General features: G+C 45.8%; 1 protein-coding gene across 2 annotated transcripts in view; it reads left to right on the plus strand.

Moving 5' to 3' along the window:
• Window positions 1-5,396: 5,396 nt before the first annotated feature.
• The window catches only part of FAM3D (FAM3 metabolism regulating signaling molecule D), a 54,599-nt gene continuing 41,007 nt past the window's right edge, over window positions 5,397-18,988 (plus strand). For both annotated transcript variants that reach the window (XM_061622080.1, XM_061622081.1), the window contains exons 1-2: window positions 5,397-5,509; window positions 8,723-8,829. The gene's annotated coding sequence lies outside the window, so the exon portion shown is untranslated. The remainder of the gene's footprint in view (window positions 5,510-8,722; window positions 8,830-18,988) is intronic.

The raw sequence follows: 18,988 nt of genomic DNA on the forward strand, positions 1-18,988 counted from the left end.
CCTGAAAGCATAACAGCAACCATAAATTTTCTGGCTATGAGCTTGGGTCTTTGCCCCTGAGTATCCAGCAAAGCAATTCTTGTTCATTCTCATCTTTGCTGCTTCTCTACCAGCACCAATATTTTAATTAATTACTTAGGGTGCAGTATTAACCTGCTGCCCGGAAGGAGAAGCAGGGCCACTGTCACCTCTGCAGCTCTGCCAAGCACGCCGGATGGGGTAGAACATAGGAAAGTAGGAAGCAACATTACACTGAATCAGACCATTGGGGTCCATCTAGCTCAATATTGTCTACACTGACTGGCAGTGGCTCTCTGGGATTTCAGGCAGGGGACTTTCGCAGACCTACCTGGAGTTGCCAGGGATTGAACCTGGAACCTTCTGCGTGCAAAGCAGATGCTCTTTCACCGAGCTACAGCCCAGGAAGGTAGGAAGCAATTAGATCACTATGGCAGCTTGGAGCTGGCACAGTACTGGGCCCAGATTAGGCCTGATGCTGTCCCATGATGGCAGTGAGGCTGGCTTGGGATGCAATGGATCCGAGGCCAGCTCAGCCCCTTCCCTTTCCTGCTCTTGGAATGCCCCATTTTGGGGCATTCCACTGGCTACTGCATGTCCATCTCCCTACATGTTTGGTTGGTGGAAGCAGAAGCTCCACACTGGCAGAGGGATGCTGGCATCATTCCCCAAGTAGAGACTCCGCTGCTAATCCCACCTCCTGCCGAGCCTGGTGCAAAAGGGGATTTGTCTTGCTCTGCCAGTGAACTGTATTTACTTAAGTGATATCCGTGCCGCACTTCAGGATCATGGATCCAGCCCAGATCACGTACAATAAAAAGTCAAAGCAATACAATAAAATAATATTAATATAACAATGCAATTTTTTAAAAATAGATACAATATTAAACTCATTAAATGCAAAATGCAGGTAGTAAAATCACATAAAAGCAGCCCCCTCATTCCCAGAAGAAGATCCCAGCCACTCTCAACTTATTTAATCAAAAGCAGCTTTGAAAAGAAAAGTGTTTAGGGATTAAAAGAAACGTATATGAACGACAGCAGACTTCACCAACTGGTGCCCTCCAGATGTTTCGGACTGCAACTCCCATTAGCCTGGCCCCCACCTGTGTTGTAGTCCAAACATCTGAAGGGCACCAGGCTGGTGAAAGCTAAGCGACAGTGAGTCATGGGTCCTCCAGTTTAGAACCCATCGTCATTTTCCCCTGCATTTTGTCTTCTTTTTTTGCTACTTCCCCATTTTCAGACATAAAGGAAACTGCCATTCAAAGATGCTTGCTGTTGTCTCTTTGAGTCACAAGAGAGAGCAGGCATGCGGTTCTATGTTTGAAGAAAGCTCCAGTGAAATCAATGAGGCTTATCGCCGAGTCATGTAATATGTTATTGCTGAGACAGGGAAGAGCTCCGGCTCAAGTACAGGAAAACTAGGCTGAGCGGAGGTAGGAAGTGGTGTAATTACTGCTCCCCAAACCAACAAGTATCTCTGCCTCTGTGGACAGACAATGCAGCCCTGTAGCACTGAGGCTATTTGTAATTGAGCTGAGCCAGTTATTTCCAGCAGCTAAGCAAACTTAACAGCAAGGATATTTCCCCAGAGGCACACAAACCTCCTGTGTTTATTTAAACCCAGGTCTTCTTTTTCACAGTTCCTCAATGTTCTACCTTGGATACCAAAAAAACCATCAAAATTCAAAGTTCTCTTCCCTAGTTGCATATTGTTTTTGGAATTACCAATGAGGAAACAGAAGCAGTCAGGAAGGTACTTCCAGATGATCCTCAGTTCGAGAGCAGTAACTGTACAGTTACCGTAAACCACCCAGAGAGCTTTGGCTATGGGGAGGTATATAAATACAATAAATAAATAAATAAATAAATAACATGAAAGAGGTATTGCCCATTTCAAGGGCTTAGTGGCCCTGTCATTGGTTTTGTCATGGTATCCTGTGTTGCATACGCTGATCTTCCTAGTCCCAGTGGTCAGCATGGAATCAGCCCTATGAATGTATGGATAGTGGCCAAGAGCCCCAACCCCCAAAATCATCACATCTGAAAGGGCCCTAATGAGACTCAAGGCACAATCCAGTCCAATCCCCTGCTGAGGCAGCCAGCAAGAGGCTGGCAGAACAGAGCAGAGAGACACTTCCACTCAGCCCAACACACACACCCAACAGCTTGGCGGAAGTGAGGTTCAGACTGCACTGCTGCTTCCATTAGGGGTGGGGGAGAATTTTGGCTCTTTTTAGCATATTAATATGAAATAATCTAATGCAATTTGCTGAAACCGTGCTTGCACCACAATGCAGCTGTCCTTCAAAATTCATATTTCTTTGAAATTCTGCAACCAGATACTGTGTGCAAAAATGGGTTCGTAGGGGGAACACGTGCATAAAAATACATATACTGGTGAAAGTAACATATAAAGATCCATTGTATTAGGGGAAATTGCTTGTGTTTATTAGGATAAATGGGCACTAAAATGATGGATTCTGACAAACATACAAAGTTGCCTTATGAGTAACGCCACTGGTCCATCTAGCTCAGTATTGTTGACACTGACTGGCAGCAGCTCTGCAGGGTTTCAGACAGCAGTCTTCCCTAGCACTTCATGGAAATGCTAGGAAGTGAACCAGAGGTCTTTTGCATGCAATGTAGATGCTCTTAACACTAAGCTGTGGCTCTTCCCACAGTTTTTTTTGCATAAAGTCCCATAACTGATGCCCACAGGGAATCAGCTTCACAGTGATTGCTGGCTCCTATGCAGACCAGCAGCAGTGACAGGGATAGCACTGTAGAGAGCTCTCAGAACCAGGCCAGCAGCATGTAGTTCAGCAGCATACATACCAGACCTTCAAAGCACATCTTACCCCATCCCCAAGAATTCTGGGAACTGTAGTTTACGTATGCTGGGAATTGTAGGACTGTGAGGAGTAAACTACAGTTCCCAGAATTCTTGAGGAAATGCTTTAAAGGTCTGGTGGTTACACAGACTTAGAGCTCATCTACATGGGAGCATTTATTCATAGGAAATACACTTCTTCTACCGTCGCTTTTCATTTGCATTGTCCGCAGTTCCTGCTCAGTGTCACCTGCCAATCGCTTTTTCCCATTCACACAAGCACGCATTCCTCTGGGGAGGATTAATTTGGTTTTTCCTTGTGGCCTCACCCTCTAATTATACATTTCCACTCCCTCTGGTTGCTAAGGTGACTGAGCATGCTCAGTCTGTTCTACCAACTGCAGAAGGTTCCTTTAAAAAAAATCTAGAAGTGCGGATATCTGTGTTTTCCTTGGTAGGATACAGCTGAAACAAATCTTTGTTTGAGCAGTGTTATGTTTTTGGGAACAAGTTAAGGGGGAAAGAAAATAAAGACACCATTTGCAGCAACATAAAAAAGGCCAGTGGAATGGAAGAGAGCAACTGGAAGGTGCTTCAGCCTACAGGAAATAAAATGAACAAAGGGAGGAGGAGGGAGTGGACATGGAGAGGGGAATGACTGACACACCCACCTAAAAGCCGTGGAACAAAGCATCTGCAAGCACTAGAGATACAGAGTGAAGGTGTTTTTATCTTCCCTTTTTATATTATCAGTGGCTTGGGTTAGTATGAATTTACAGGGGGGAAACTGAGTGATAGCTCCTGTTTCCCGGTAAACTCATATGAACCATGCAAATTTAAAGGAGATGTGAGTAGCACCAAACACACAGTAAACCACTGTGTAGATGAGCCCTTAGTTTCAGCCTCTTCCCCCTGTGCTTCTTATACAAGCAAAATGCTTTGGCAGCAAGTAGGGAGGTTTTTGTTTCTTTACATGCCCTGAAACTGTGTTTGCAAATTCTTGTTTGTTTGACTGGCTTGTACACTCTGTCTCAAGTTCACTGATCTGTGTCCCACAGGTTTTCAAGCCTTGAAGTGGGCTTTTTGCAACTGATCTGTGGCTGTTTGGAAATTTAGCAAATGGTCATTCGGGAGCCTGCTCAAGCCATCAACAGTTTGTCAATCCTCCATTCTTGTGAAAGCTATGCCTGTTGAATATTTGCTGCCCCTGAAGCTGTTTAAGGCACAGGAGTCCTGACCTGAGGAATCTTTCTAGACTGCACAGGAGGCAGCGAGGTGTCACAGAGTACAGCCCTCTGTTTGAAGGAGTCCTCTCTTTGAAAGGTTGTCCAGTCCAAGTCCAGTTTAAAGATAAAGAAACATCTGAAGAGAGAGCAGGGAGGGCCTTGAAGTTGCCCATCAAAAATTAGCACACCTCTGAGCAACAACACAGGTCACTTTGCACAGTCTTCCACTCTATTGTGAAATGTATTGCACTTCTATTTAAAATACAGTAATTATTTCTAAATCTGCATCTACACACATAGCTTAGCATGTGCCAATTTCTACAAATCTGTGTTCTTTTTTTGTCCTCTGTTTCGGTGATGCTCACCTTAGCGGCATCAGGATTGCCAGCTACCTTTCCATCTTTCTTTTCCTTTTTGCTGGCTCTGCTCCTATGAGATGATATGCAAAAAGAACCATTGAAGGCTGCACTCCTACGAGCTTAGGAGGAAGACCACTTCTAAGAATACAAACTCAGGTTGGAAGCTGATTCCGTCGCCACAGATATAGCCATGCTATGAAGAACCACCTATATGATTTCTCCATCTCATGCTGCTACTAACGGTGGAGGAGCAGTAGAAAAAGGAGGGGATCCTAAGACTGCAGTCTTCTGTACCCTTTCTTGGGAGCAAAGCAATGGTGGTGTTGGGAAGACAGCTCCACGGCTCTGCCCTGCTATGCCAGCAAGTACTGTTGCTACCCCGGGCTCTGGTAGCCAAACTGTCCCACTGGACCCAATGGACACCAGCTGCTACTGATTACCATCTGTGAAAGAACTGGCCTGTATGTAGTTGGGTTGGGCTTTAAGGGGTTAATTTGTTTCCTCCTGTCAGCCTTGGATGCCTAGCAAAAAGGTGTTATAACTTCAGTAAGCAAAATGTGAATGGCCAGGTAGACCAGCCTACAGATGGGATTAAGATAACAGTGATCTTCTTTAATATCTTGAATATTTGTGTATAAGGCCCCATGATACCCCATGAAAGCCGTATCATACCACTTTAAACAGCCATGGCTTCCCCCAAAGAATCCTGGGAACTGTAGTTTGTTAAGGGTGCTGAAAGTTGTTACGAGACCACAGAGGTCCAATTCCTATGTGGTTTAACTGTCAATCCTTCTTCTCAGGGAAACTCTGGGAATTGGAGCTCTATGCGAGTCACAGGGGTCTCTTAACAGTTCTCAGAGCCCTTAACATACTACAGTTCCCAGGATGCTTTGGGGGAAGACATGACTGTTTAAAGTGGTGTGATACTATTTTGATTGTATAGTGCAGATAGGGCCTTAGACTAGGAGAAATGAGGTAGCTAAAGGTTACAATTACAGGGCTTCTTTCAGATCAAGAGGGTCTCTAAACAGAGGACATGCCATGATGAACAGTCAGAGCTTCAAATGGAGGTAAGATCTGATACTAGACGTTAAATGTTAATTAGGGTTAAACTGAACATGTTTAGCCTGCATTAATGTCTGTACTCTTTTGCTTCTTTTGGGGTTTGCTTTGTGTGCATGTAACCATTCATATGGAAAAAGCTTTTTCCTAAGAATAACTTTAAAAATCTGTTTTGCAAACTTTTAAACTGGGTTCATAAAACCTTGTGGTTTCTAGGTATATCCCCACCCCACGCCTAAGGGCCAAACCCCATGCTACAAAGTATTCTTGGGTGTTTGGGGCTGCTTGCTGGAGGCAGCCTGGGGGGAAAAATTAAGACATTCACCTGGTGTCAGCGAAAGGTTAACGGGAACAGAGGAGGGCACTTTGGTTGGCCTGTTCTCTCTTCCCCACAAGGCCCAGGGTGCAGCTAGGGAGCCCTGTCACCATCTAAAGAGCACCCCTCCTCTGTAAGACTGCTAAGTTCAGCGTCTAAAATTACCCAACTGGACCACTGCCTCTATACAGTCATTGTCATATATAGACTGTCTCTGTCAATATGATTAGAAACTTATATCAGAATCCATGATGTTTTGTTTGATGTTTTGTAAATGGATGGTGGAGGAGGAATTTTTCCACTGCGCCAGGTAAACGAGGCTTTAAATATATATTTATCTGGTACGGAAAATCGCAGCTGAAGAAGCCATAGCCCTCTTAAGACCCACTCGTGTAAAAAAACAACTTCATAATGATGAGTAATGCTTTAAAAAGCTAAGCTAAATACATACTGTTACCCTTGGAACCTATGGGATTAATACATTCTCACTTAGGAAGATGTTTTGGTCTCTGGTGAAGAAGCTTGAATCTCATCTTGCCCGCATTGGCGTATAAACCAAGAACAGCCCCTTCTGGGGGAGGGTGGGACACCAATCCTGGGAAATGTAGTTTACCTCTCACAGAGCTACAGTTCCCAGCACCCTTAACAAACTACAGCTCCCAGAATTTTATTTATTTATTTATTATTTGATTTATATCCTGCCCTTCCTCTCAGCAGGAGCCCAGGGCAGCAAACAAAAGCACTAAAAACACCTTAAAACATCATAAAAACAGACTTTAAAATACATTAAAACAAAACAACTTTGAAAACATTTTTTTAAAAAGCTTTGAAGACATCTTTTAAAAAAAGGTTAAAAAACATTTTAAAAAATTTTTAAAAAGACTTCTTAAAAAGCAATTCCAACAGAAGCAGACTGGGATAAGGTCTCAACTTAAAAGGCTTGTTGAAAGAGGTGTTGGAATGTATGAGGTTCAACAACTTGGTGGGTTGAGGCTGCATGGGGTTAATAAGGGTAGCTGGAGAGCTAGACCTCTTGCTGGCTGAAGCTATACCTATCCCTTTGATCCTGCCGTCTCTTCCCTTCCTGCTAGACTGATAAGCAACAGGATGTTTGATCCCAGTTCCTTCCCACCTCTCTCTGTGTTCTTTTTTTCTCTCGAGAGGGGAGCAGACATCTTCTCTTTGTCTCTCCTCTCAACCAGGATGAGGGGGAGTACTGGGACCAGAGCTCGTTGCTCCAGCATAGCTAGTTAGCTAGATATAGAACTCTTTCCTATCAAGCATGTACTTCCAGAATAAAGTAGTTGTTTTTTATTTTAAAGCTTAAAGTCTCTGACTAATTTGCAGGGAAGGTAGAATCTTAGCAAAGATTCAAACACACACACACTAAGCTCACTCAATACTCTCCGTTCTGCAGCGCTACGCAACTCTGCTACGCATCTCAATAGAGAAATTCCAACAAGAGGAAGGTCTTCAATAGGCGCCAACAAGATAACAGAGATGGCGCCTGTCTAATATTTAAAGGGAGGGAATTCCAAAGGGTAGGTGCTGCCACACTAAAGGTCCATTTTTTATGTTGTGCAGAACGGACCTCCTGATAAGATGGTATCTGCAGGAGGCCCTCACCTGCAGAGTGCAGCGATCGACTGGGTATATAAGGGGTAAGACGGTCTTTCAGGTATCCTGGTCCCAAGCTGTATAGCTGAATTCTTGGGGGAAAGTCATGTGCTTTAAATGCATGGCATATATGCTGCGACAGACATCTAGGGAATAACAGCGTTGCACAGGAAAGTATATACTAGTAACTAACAGGAACAAAGGAAGCAGCCTTCTACCGAGTCAGAACGCCTGGTCCATCTAGCTCAGCATTGCCTACACTGACTGGCAGTTGCTCTCCAGGGTTTCAGGCAGAGGGATCTCTCCCAGACCTACCTGGAGATGCTGGGGGTTGAACCTGGGACCTTCTGCATGCCCAGAGGATGTGCTACAGCTGAGCGATGTCCTTTCCCTGACTGAGCTACAGCCCCTCTTCAACATGCGGTGAAGGTCAAGGGGCAGCAGGGCTGCACTGCTGGCCTCACCCTTGACGTCACGCATCTTCCCCACCTTTGCCCAGACGTGAGTGTCAGGGCCAGCTTTACCGTTCGGCAGAGTCAAGGGACCCCCTTAAGCGGCAGATGGTCTAGGGCAGGAAGCAGCGGCAAGGGGCTGAGGAAGACAGGGCCTCGAGTCCCAAATGGCCTGCCCTGCATCTCCTAAGAGATCCTGCTGCCCTCAGGCACAGTGGCGGATGCTATCCTGTCACCATTGTTGAAGCTTGATTCAGTTGCCAGTCTGGCCAGCTGTTGAGTGGAATCGGAGGGGGTGCCATTGTGCCCCTTCTCCTCAGGCAGCAGAATGTCTTGAGTGGGGACGCAGAGCCAGTCCTGTGGAAACCTACGTGTGTAGAGCTCTACATGGGTAGCTTTTCCTTCTGCAGACATAGAGAGAGGTTTTAAGCCCATAAATCACAATCGAGATCCCTTTGGAGTCCATTTCCAGCCCTCGCTCTGAATTGTCCCAATGGAGCTTAGGCATATATATCTTCCACTGGACTGATGGCAGTTTTGTATAATTCTGAAGTTAATTTGAACACTCTGCATTTGTTACTCATCCAAATGTCTTCAAACAGTGCTGAGGTGGGCTTCCTTGTGAGCAACTGCAAGTACTTCCTCATTCTTCATGGTTTGTTTAACATTTACTAAGGACAGCCGCACAACACACGGTGCGGGGAGGTGTTTGTTTGGCCAGTGATTCAGAGAGAGGCTGGGTCTGGCAACGGATTTAACCTTCTAGTTTGTTAGATTTATGGCTTAGTCATAATTGTCCTGTCCATTCTCTCTTTCTTTTCTCATTCTCTGACAAGTATGCTCCGTTCGGCAATAACTGCCAGGAAAAGACATCTGTAGGACGTTTGCCCTGATAGGAGACTCTGAACTGAGGCTACGGAACAGCAAGCATACAGAAGAACAGGTAGAATTCTGGATGGTTGCACAGAGCAATGTTTGATATGTGGCTATATGCGGGTTTAAACTTACTGGTTTCCTTGGGGGTGCTCCCTAAGGGCACTGATTTGCATGTGTGCACACATACACCACTTGACATTTGGCTGCTGAACATGTGGATTGCCGTCAATGAAAAGTATTTTGTTTGAGGCAATGTCAGTTCTCCATCTTGATGTCTGATGTGTGATTACCTGTTTCTCACGTGCAAGGTATCATTTGAGGGTGTGGCCGTTGAGAGATGCATAGAGTTGCCAATCTTTCAACCAGCCTGTGTTGCTTTAACAGCACCATGATCTGCAGCAGGTACATGCAGTAAAGAAGTTCACCTGCTAACTCCTGCCTGTCAAGCTGCTATTAACAGCACATCTGCACAGAAAAATGGGCCACTCAGTCTAAACACACAACTGATTCTGAGCTGCAGTGCTGAACAGGGTTGCCGCCTGCGTCAGAAAGAGAACCTTGTCTGCTTCTATGCCTCTAATAGCAACTTGACTAACATTATCAATGGCTAACATCTACAGATCAAGCTAACAACACAGAAGCCTTTAGAGTGTACTTTCATATGTCCCTTTCACACAGGCAACAATGAGGGGCAGACAGTTAAGATCATCTCCAACTCTCTCTCTCAGTTCATGAGAGAGAAAAGAGTTAGAAAAACAGTGAAGAGTTATGATTATCTTAAGAGAGATACAGAGAGAATGTGTGGGGTGGCTTTTAGCCTGTCACCAACACCAGCATATGTCCCCCAAGAGAGTGCCTGCAAGGGAATGCAACCCTTGATGGAAAAAAAGGTTGCCCACTCCTATATTTTGTCCTGACCCAGCCTCTGTTTATTTATTTATTTATTTAATTAATTACATTTATATACAGCCCCATAGCCGAAGCTCTCTGGGCATTTTACAGCAATTATCTTTCATGTTGATGAGAGTAACTGAGAATCAGAACATTTTGTCTGAACTGGAGCCCTGTAAAAGTAAAAAATAGACAACACTCCCCTCAGAAACAGAAGAGCTAGTCTAACTTTTAACAAAAACCAAAACTTTATTTAAAACAATGTAACTTTATGTCCCTTGCTCCTGTTCCCCACTGAACTGCCGTGAATAATTTTAATGTTTTGAGGCTAGCTTAGTGTCTCTGATGTAAAGATTGCGCTGAGCAGCTGATGAACATTGTTCATGGTTTTTCTTTCCCAAAGACTTTTGATATACCTGAGGCCTCTGCTTAATTTCTTAGCCACAGAGCAACCTTAATGGCAGGGGTGGGGAACCTCTGGCCTTCCTGCCAGTGGTGGCCAATGGCTCCATGTCAGTGGGGCAGTGGAATCCACTCCAGTGTTAGTATAAACTTTCAAGGAGCTGTCCAAGGTGCTGAAGCCACCAGCCACTACTGCTTTCTGGTGTTGTTGGACTACAACTCCCTGACCATTGACTATACTGGCTGGGGCTGGAGTTGCTCTCTGCAGAAGCAGAGATGACAATAAACCAATTATTAGAAGGATACCTATAATCCATCTGTTAACACAGAAACTTTTTCATGCAAAATTAGCTTCTGGTAGAGACGGGGGAGAAATCTGGTTCAGTTGGCATTTTGATGTATACCTCTCTAATTTGCACTTCCTGCAACAACCTTAGCTATCCTTCACAATTCATGTTTTTCCTAATTGTGTGATGCATTTCTCCAAACAAAAATGTGTACAAATATGAATATATTAGGGGAAGATCTGCATAAAAATAGATTAATGAAAAAAGGGAAGCTGCATACAAAATATGCCTTTTAGGAGAAATGCACGTGGAAGGGCTAGTGCATTATGATGATGGTCTTTTTCTTTTTTTAATAAAACAGCAAACTGATGCAGAAATGTTAGCTGAACTTAAAATGAGAAATTAAGAGAAATCAGAATTTACAGATTTGTCCATCCTAGGCACCTACAGGAGAATTGAAATTTAGGGGACTTGGGTTTGATGTTTCAGCACTTCAGATCTGACTGCATCCCAGGCATGGCATGGAAGTCACTTCAGCCTGTGCTAGGGTAGCCAGGTGAAAACGAGGGCAGGGTTCCGGTAGCTTTAATTGCTGTATAGGACTGCGCAACTACTAGAAGTGCAGGAACCCTGACCTCTTTTGCATCTGTCCAAACAAGCCTGCACTGCTGTCCCCAGGTCTGAACGGATGAGAGGGCACAGGGCAAAAAGACTAGCACTGGGGGTGCACTTTCTACCGCTGGCTGTCCTCTGATGAGACCAGGGATATCCTGTAGGAAAGCCTCCTTCTGGACACTTCCTACATTCCTTCCCTGAAGCACCTTAAATAATGGGCACGGGTTGGGTTGCCGTTATGGCCAGAAGCTCTCTGCCTTGAATAGTGGTATCATAGGGCCAAACTAGCCATGATGTTAAATGTGCATTTACATTTTGGCATGCAGGTTGTGTTGCTGTTGTTTTTAAGAAAAATGCAGATATCATCAGCTAATTATCAGACTGCTACAGAGGCGGAATATAACACGTTGCTCCGCTGCTGCAGTCCTGAGGTAAATTCTTTCTCTGAAGCTGATATTTGCTCTTTGGGGAAATCTCTCCCTTCCCCCACTGGTGCCAATGGAATAAGACCCTCAGAGGAGGGATTTTCCTTAAGATTCCCCCTCCACAGCTGCTGTGATCTTGATAATCATCACTCCCTTTTCCGTGCTAATGACAACTGCCTTCCCCCCCCCCAAAAAAAGCAAACACCTGCAGACTAAATGCAAAGACACATTTATCATCATGTCTAGTTTGGCCTGCAGAATGAAGTCATCAGGGGAAGCGTTCCCCATCGCTCTGTCTTCACAGCAGGAAAAAATACCTGCCTGTAATGCAGCTCTTTACAGCATAGTGACTCTGTCTGTTACAGAAAATAGGACAATTGTATATAGAGCAAAGATCTGCCTGAATGTGACTTAAGTCTTTGTTACAACATCCTCTCCATTCTGTCTGTCGTCCTTGTAAGGAAGGACAAGGCATGTAAGATGGAGGTGAGAGAGAGATGCCTCTCCGAGAGCATGCGCCTATTGGTTATTTCCTTCTTAAGGACTTCAAGGATCAGTGGACGGTATTCAGCAAAATCCTTGCACTCACGGAATGACTCCAACTAGAGCAAGGGGATTTCCACCCCCCTCTCCAACCACCTGCCCCCTATTTTTAAGACCTATTCTAGTTCTGAATGAATTGTATTTTATATGGTTTTGAATAGGGATGGAGGAGAATTTCTCTAAATTTCAATCTGGCACCGGACTTCCTTATAGTCCACATGTTCACCATCTTCACGGACTGATCTTGTGTACTGTGAGCTTCTGAGGCTTTTCATAACACCTGATTTTTTTTACAAAAAAACAAGCTGAATGTAACAATATTGACAATGATATTGTTATTGATGTCAACTCTCTCCTTCTGCTTGTTCCATTCCCTGCCATGCCACACCCTAGTTTCTCTCTCTCTCTCTCTCTCTCTCTCTCTCTCTGCCACCCTCCCTTGAGTAAAGCAGGATCCAAGGGGGGAGGAAGTGAAGGAGTAAGCAGGTGAGTGAGAGGCAGCCACAGAGTCCAGTGCAGTGCAGGTGGGGCAAACTTGGAAAAAAACATGACCAAAACATACATACATACATACATACATCTTATCAGAAACATATGAAAGCTTGGCCTCTCCCTTAACATCAAAAAAACCAAAGTGCTTCATCAGCAAGTGTGAACCAATCCCTCTGTAGCACCATCAATCCAGCTTAATGGTGCGCGCTGGAGAATGTCGATCGCTTGTCTTATCTTGGCAGCCATCTCTCTGTAAAAGCTGACATCGATGCTGAAATTCAGCATTGTCTGAGCTCTGCGAGTGCTGAATTCTCCCGAATGAATCGTAGAGTGTTCAAGGATCGGGATATTTGCAGGGAGACCAAAATGCTTATTTACAAAGCCATTGTACTACCGACCTTACTGTACGCCTGTGAAACATGGACCATCTATAAACGCCACTCCCAACTTCTTGAAAGATTCCACCAACGCTGCCTCTGGAAAATTCTGCAAATTACTTGGGAAGATAGACGGACTAATGTTAGCGTATTGGAAGAAGCAAAGACCACCAGTGTTAAAACAATGATCCTCCAACATCAACTCCACTGGACCGGCCATGTTGTTCGAATGCCTGATCACCGTCTTCCAAAGCAGCTACTTTACTCCCAACTTAAGAATGGAAAATGGAATATCGGTGGACAGCAAAAGAGTTTAAAGATGTTCTCAAAGCTAATCTAAAAAAATGTAACATGAGCATCGAGAACTGGGAAGCCTTGGCCCATGAGCGTCCCAATTGGAGGTCGGCCATTATCAAAGGTGCTATGGACTTTGAAGAAGCACAAGTACAGGGTGAAAGGGACAAACGAGCTAAGCGAAAGGCACATCAAGCAAATCCTCATCATGACCATCTTCCATCTGGAAACCTGTGTCCTAACTGTGGGAGGCTGTGTGGATCCAGAATTGGCCTCCACAGTCACTTACGGACCCCTGTTAAAGACCTTACCCTGGAAGACAATCTTACTCAGCCACGAGTGATCGCCAATGAATGATTATATATATATATTTATAAATAAATAAATATCTCACCCTTCCTCCCAGCAGAGAAAATGGTCAATTCTGTTTCCCTCCTATCTCTCTTGCTCCTGTTTTCAGCCCCATAACATTCCCTATATCAGGCACTGACATTCTTTTTACCAATGTTTCCCGTTTCTCTATACGTCATATATAGAAACAAAGAAAATGTCGGTAGAAAGAACATGAACAATAACATTAACAATAAGCTTATTTTTTTGTAAGGAAAAAAACAAATGATCAGAGAACGGAACTGCCTGCCAGTTCAGTGGAATGAAATTGAACCGGCACCAACAACTGAACTCCATCCGTAGTTGTGACCTGTCCTAGGACCTTCTGGCGAAGGGCGGGTAATAATAATAATCCCCTTTAAAGCCATTTAAATTGGTGGCCATCGCCACATATTGTAGTTCAATTTCCATGGTTTATGTGCTGTGTGACAAAATTTTGTCTTGTGTGTTCTGAATCTTCCCACATTCCACTTCATTGGGCATCTGGCAGAGGTCTTTCCCATCACCTTAGCTGGAGATGAACATGGATGCAAATCATGGGACCTGGATATCTCTCTGTCCCTTGTGACTCATTTGAGGTTTGTCTTGGCTCAGTAAGAATAGTTGCTTTGGCTCTAAGATCCGCAGGCACTTTCTTAATTAATGGCTGCACGACCTGCTTCAAAGAGATTCCATGATAGCTGCACCTAGCTGGAAGTGCACTGGTAGCTTAATTAACTGTCCTCAGGCTTGGGGTGATTACAGGGGGGGGAGGGGAGCACAACTGATGTGAAAGCAAAAGGCATTCTGTTAAAATCCCGATGGATGTGAGACGGATGGGAAATTAGCTTACATCTTACACCCTAAAAATTTAAATCTCTACTTTAAACTGGACACTTCAAATGAATTGCTGTGATTAGATGAAACTTGCACCATCCAATCCCTCATACTAGAGTGTGTGTGTTTAAGTCTTTAAAATGGTGGAAACAATTTTGAATTGCTTCTGTCTAGGTGATTATTGACATGCTCAAATAACTCTAAAAGTTTAATGAGACAGGACTTATCCTTGCAGAACCCAGGCTGGCTCGGGCTTATCCACACGGCGATTTACTGTGTGTCTGGTGCTACTTGCATCCCCTTTTAATTTGCATGGTTCACATGATGTTACTGGTAAACAGAAGCTATCACACAGTTGCCCCTCTGTAAATCCATACCAGCCCAATCCTCTGATAAAAAAAGTCTTCACTCCGTATCTCTAGGGCTTGCAGGTGCTGTGCTCCGATACTTTTAGGTGGGTGTGTCAGTCATTCTTTTCTCCACACCCACTCCCTCCTCCTCCCTTCATTTTATTTCCTGCAACTTACAGCTGCTCTCCGCTGCTCTGCAATGCTTTTTTATGTTGCTGCAAACTATGCCTTTATTTTCTTTCCCCCCTAATTTGTGCACAAAAGCATAACACTGCTCAAACAAAGATTTGTATTTCAGCTGTATTGTACCAGTGAAAATACAAATAACCCCACTTCTAGGTTGTTGTTAAATGAAACTTATTGGTAGAACAAACTGAAACAAATTCCTGTGGCCTCCCATTCCAACAATCATGGAAAAGCAGCTCTGTATCAAGTGCCATTAATAATAATAATAATAATAATAATAATAATAATAATAATAATAATAATAAATTTAATTTCTGTGTCGCCTATCTGGCCAATGGCCACTCTAGGCGACGTACAGCAGTTAAAACACAATAAGATAAAATACAATAGTACAATATAAAAACAATAGAAAAACAGTACAGCAGCAGACAATGATATTAAAACAGGGTATTAAAACAGGATAGGAGGCAATTCGATCCAGTAATTAACCCTCCCCGGAAATCCCAAAGGCCTGTTGAAGGAGCCAGGTCTTTAAGGCTTTACGAAATGTATTTAGGGAAGAGGCATGCCGGAGATCTTGTGGGAGGGAGTTCCAGAGGGTGGGGGCCGCCACTGAGAATGCCCTCTCTCTAGTACCCGCCAACCTGGCTGTTTTTGTCGGCGGGTTTGAGAGAAGGCCCTGTGTGGCTGATCTTGTCGGGCGGCATAATTGGTGGCGTTGAAGGCGCTCCGTAAGATAAACTGGGCCGAGACCGTATAGGGATTTAAAGGTTAATACCAACAACTTGAATTGGGCCCGGAAAACAACTGGAAGCCAGTGCAGATCGAACAACACTGGTGTGATGTGATCCCGGCGGCGACTATTCGTAAGTAGTCGAGCCGCCGCATTTTGTATAAGTTGTAGTTTCCGGACCGTTTTCAAGGGTAACCCCACATAGAGCGCATTACAGTAATCCAAACGAGAGGTGACCAGGGCGTGTACTACTAGTGGGAGCTGATGAACAGGAAGGTAGGGTTGCAGCCTTCGTATGAGGTGTAGTTGATACCAGGCTGCCCGGCTCACTGCTGAAATCTGAGCCTCCATGGACAGCCTGGAATCAAGTACAACCCCAAGGCTGTGGACCTGGTCCTTCAGGGGTAAACTCACCCCATTGAACTTCAAGTCAACTTCTCCCAACCTTCTTTTGTCCCCCACAAGCAGCACCTCGGTCTTATCAGGGTTCAGCTTCAGCTTGTTCCTTCCCATCCATCCACTCACGGATTCCAGGCACTTGGACAAGGTCTCCACAGCCGACTCTGGTGAAGATTTAAACGAGAGGTAGAGCTGAGTGTCATCTGCATATTGGTGACACTGCAGCCCAAACCTCCTAATGATTGTCCCCAGTGGATTCATATAAATGTTAAATAGCATGGGAGAGAGGATAGAACCCTGTGGCACACCACAATTGAGAGGCCAAGGGTCTGAAACCTCCTCCCCCAATGCTACCTGTTGAAACCTGTCGGAGAGGAAGGAATGGAACCACTGCAATACAGTACCTCCAATTCCCAATCCCTCCAGGCGATGTAGAAGGATACTGTGGTCGACAGTATCAAAAGCCGCTGAGAGATCGAGGAGGACAAGAAAGGAGAATTCTCCCCTATCTAGTGCCCTCCTCAAATCATCTACCAGAGCGACCAAGGCTGTTTCAGTTCCGTGACCAGTCCTGAAACCTGATTGGTATGGATCCAAGTAATCCATTTCATCCAAGTGTGCTGACAACTGGTTGGCCACCACTCGCTCAATGACCTTGCCTAGAAATGGTAGATTCGAAATTGGGCGGAAGTTATTAAAAACTTGGGGATCCAAGGAGGGCTTCTTTAAGATGGGCTTTACAATTGCCTCCTTGAAGGCTGATGGCATCACACCCTCTTTCAAGGATGCGTTTACCACCGCTTTGATCCCCTCGCCCAATTTCTCTCTGCAGCTCATAAGGAGCCATGATGGGCAAGGATCAGTTAGACAAGTGGTAGGCTTCACAGTTGTAAGCACCTTGTCCACATCCTCAGAAGGGAGAAGCTGAAACCGATCCCAACCTACCGGCATGCAACTGGCCAACTCTGGTTCATCCACTGTATCTACGGCGCACGGAATCGAGCTCCGTAAGTGTTCGATTTTATCAGCGAAGTGCTTTGCTAATATGTCACAGGAGGCCTTTGACTGTTCCAAGGGTTCCAGAGCAACTGGACCGACCAGGCTTCGGACCACCTGGAACAGCCTCCTGGGACAGCACTCCGCGGATGCAATAGAGGCAGTAAAGAAAGCCTTCTTTCCTGCCTTTATTGCCACCTGGTAGGCAGCTACTGCTGCTCTAACCTGTGTCCGGACATCTTCGGAACGGGATTTCCGCCACCGGCGTTCTAGTCGTCTCACCTCCTGTCTCAGACTACGCAACCGCGGTGTATACCATGGTGCCAGCTGAGTTCTATTCAGGGGGAGAGGACGTTTCGGAGCCACTCGGTCTAATGCCCTGGTGATACCATCATTCCATTCCTTCACCAGGGTTTCGACCAGGCGACCTTCAGCAGGTTCCAATTCCCCAAGCGCAGTCAGGAATCCATCTGGATCCATCAGGCGCCTGGGGCGGACCATTCTAATAGGTCCTTTACCCCTGCGGAGGGGGCATGGTATCGAGAAGTTCATGTTTACCAGGTAGTGATCTGACCATGACACAGGGGTGGAATAAACCACTCCCAACTTCAGACCACTTCTCTCCTCTCCCAGGACAAACACAAGGTCAAGAGTATGACCGGCTACATGGGTGGGCCCAATATTACTAAGGTGCAGTTCCCAGGAAGCCATGGTTTCCAGGAAATCCCGAGGGGCTCCAGTGAGAGCGGTCTCGGCATGCACTTTAAAGTCACCCAGCACTAACAATTCTGGGGACAATGCCCGTACAGCCGAGACCACCTCCAGCACCTTGGCCAGGGAGTCTGCTGTGCAGCGGGGTGGGCGGTACACCAGCAGGATCCCTAAACTGCCCTTCGGGCCCAACCTCCAGTACATACAATCAACGAATTGAGTCCTATGAAGAGGAGGTCTGGCAAAAACTAAGGACTCTCGATAGATGACTGCCACGCCCCCTCCCCGCCTTCCCACCCTCGGTTGCTGTGCATAACAGAAACCTGGTGGACACATGGCCTCAAGAATGGGAGCAGAGGCTTTGTCCAACCAAGTCTCTGTAATGCATGCCAGGTCTGCCCGCCCATCCAAGATCATGTCATGGATGAGTGAGGTCTTCTGTGTTACAGACCTGGCATTACATAACAGCAGTCGAAGGTCGGTAGGAACCTTGCGTCCCCCAGTTACCGTCTGGTTCTGAGCAGACCTGGAACATGGGATGGATATAATGCATCTATCCCGTGTTCCCCTATTCCGGCATGGTCTGCCAGCAGCACACTTCCAGCGCCTGCCACCCAAACTTTCTATAACTTGGCCCCCCACCTCCCTCCCCGGCTTGCACATGCCTCTATCCCTATCCTAGTCAACAGGCCACCCACCCTAGTAAAATTAGTCCGGAGACCCGCCTCTGTATCCTATGCAGCTGTAATAATTAAAATAAATCAAATTAACTTAAACTAAATCAATATAAATTGCAGCCCAATTTCACATTTACATTCATACGTTCATACACACTCCACAAGCCATCCAACTGTGACCAGCCATAATAATAGATCACCCAACAAACAGTGGCAGTAAAGCTGCGATGACGAGTCCGCATCAGCAAGTGCTTGCTCCAGGTCGTAGCAACGGTATTCCAGACGACACGAGTCGTAACGGTGGTATCCCAGGCGGCATGGGTGGGCATCGGCAATGATGATAACGCAGTGACGGCGGCGACAGCGCAAGCCACACAGACAATGTCCAAGCAGCAGCGCAACCCGCAACGGCGGGACAGCAGCAACGATGCCCACCCTCCAGAGGGCAAGGGCGACAGCGACAAACAGACAGGTCGGCAACGGTGGCCCTCAAGGAACAACCCGTCCGCAACAGCAACGACGGCGCCGGGCCACAGACGACGATGACGCAGGGCCGCTGCGCCCCGGCAACGGCACACCCGGCAGCGACACAAGGCCCAAGCAGGCAGGGAGCAGCAGCGGCAGCAGAGAAACGAGCCCCGG

This window comes from Rhineura floridana, chromosome 3, assembly GCF_030035675.1.
Source record: "Rhineura floridana isolate rRhiFlo1 chromosome 3, rRhiFlo1.hap2, whole genome shotgun sequence".
Classification (NCBI taxonomy): Eukaryota; Metazoa; Chordata; class Lepidosauria; order Squamata; family Rhineuridae; genus Rhineura; species Rhineura floridana.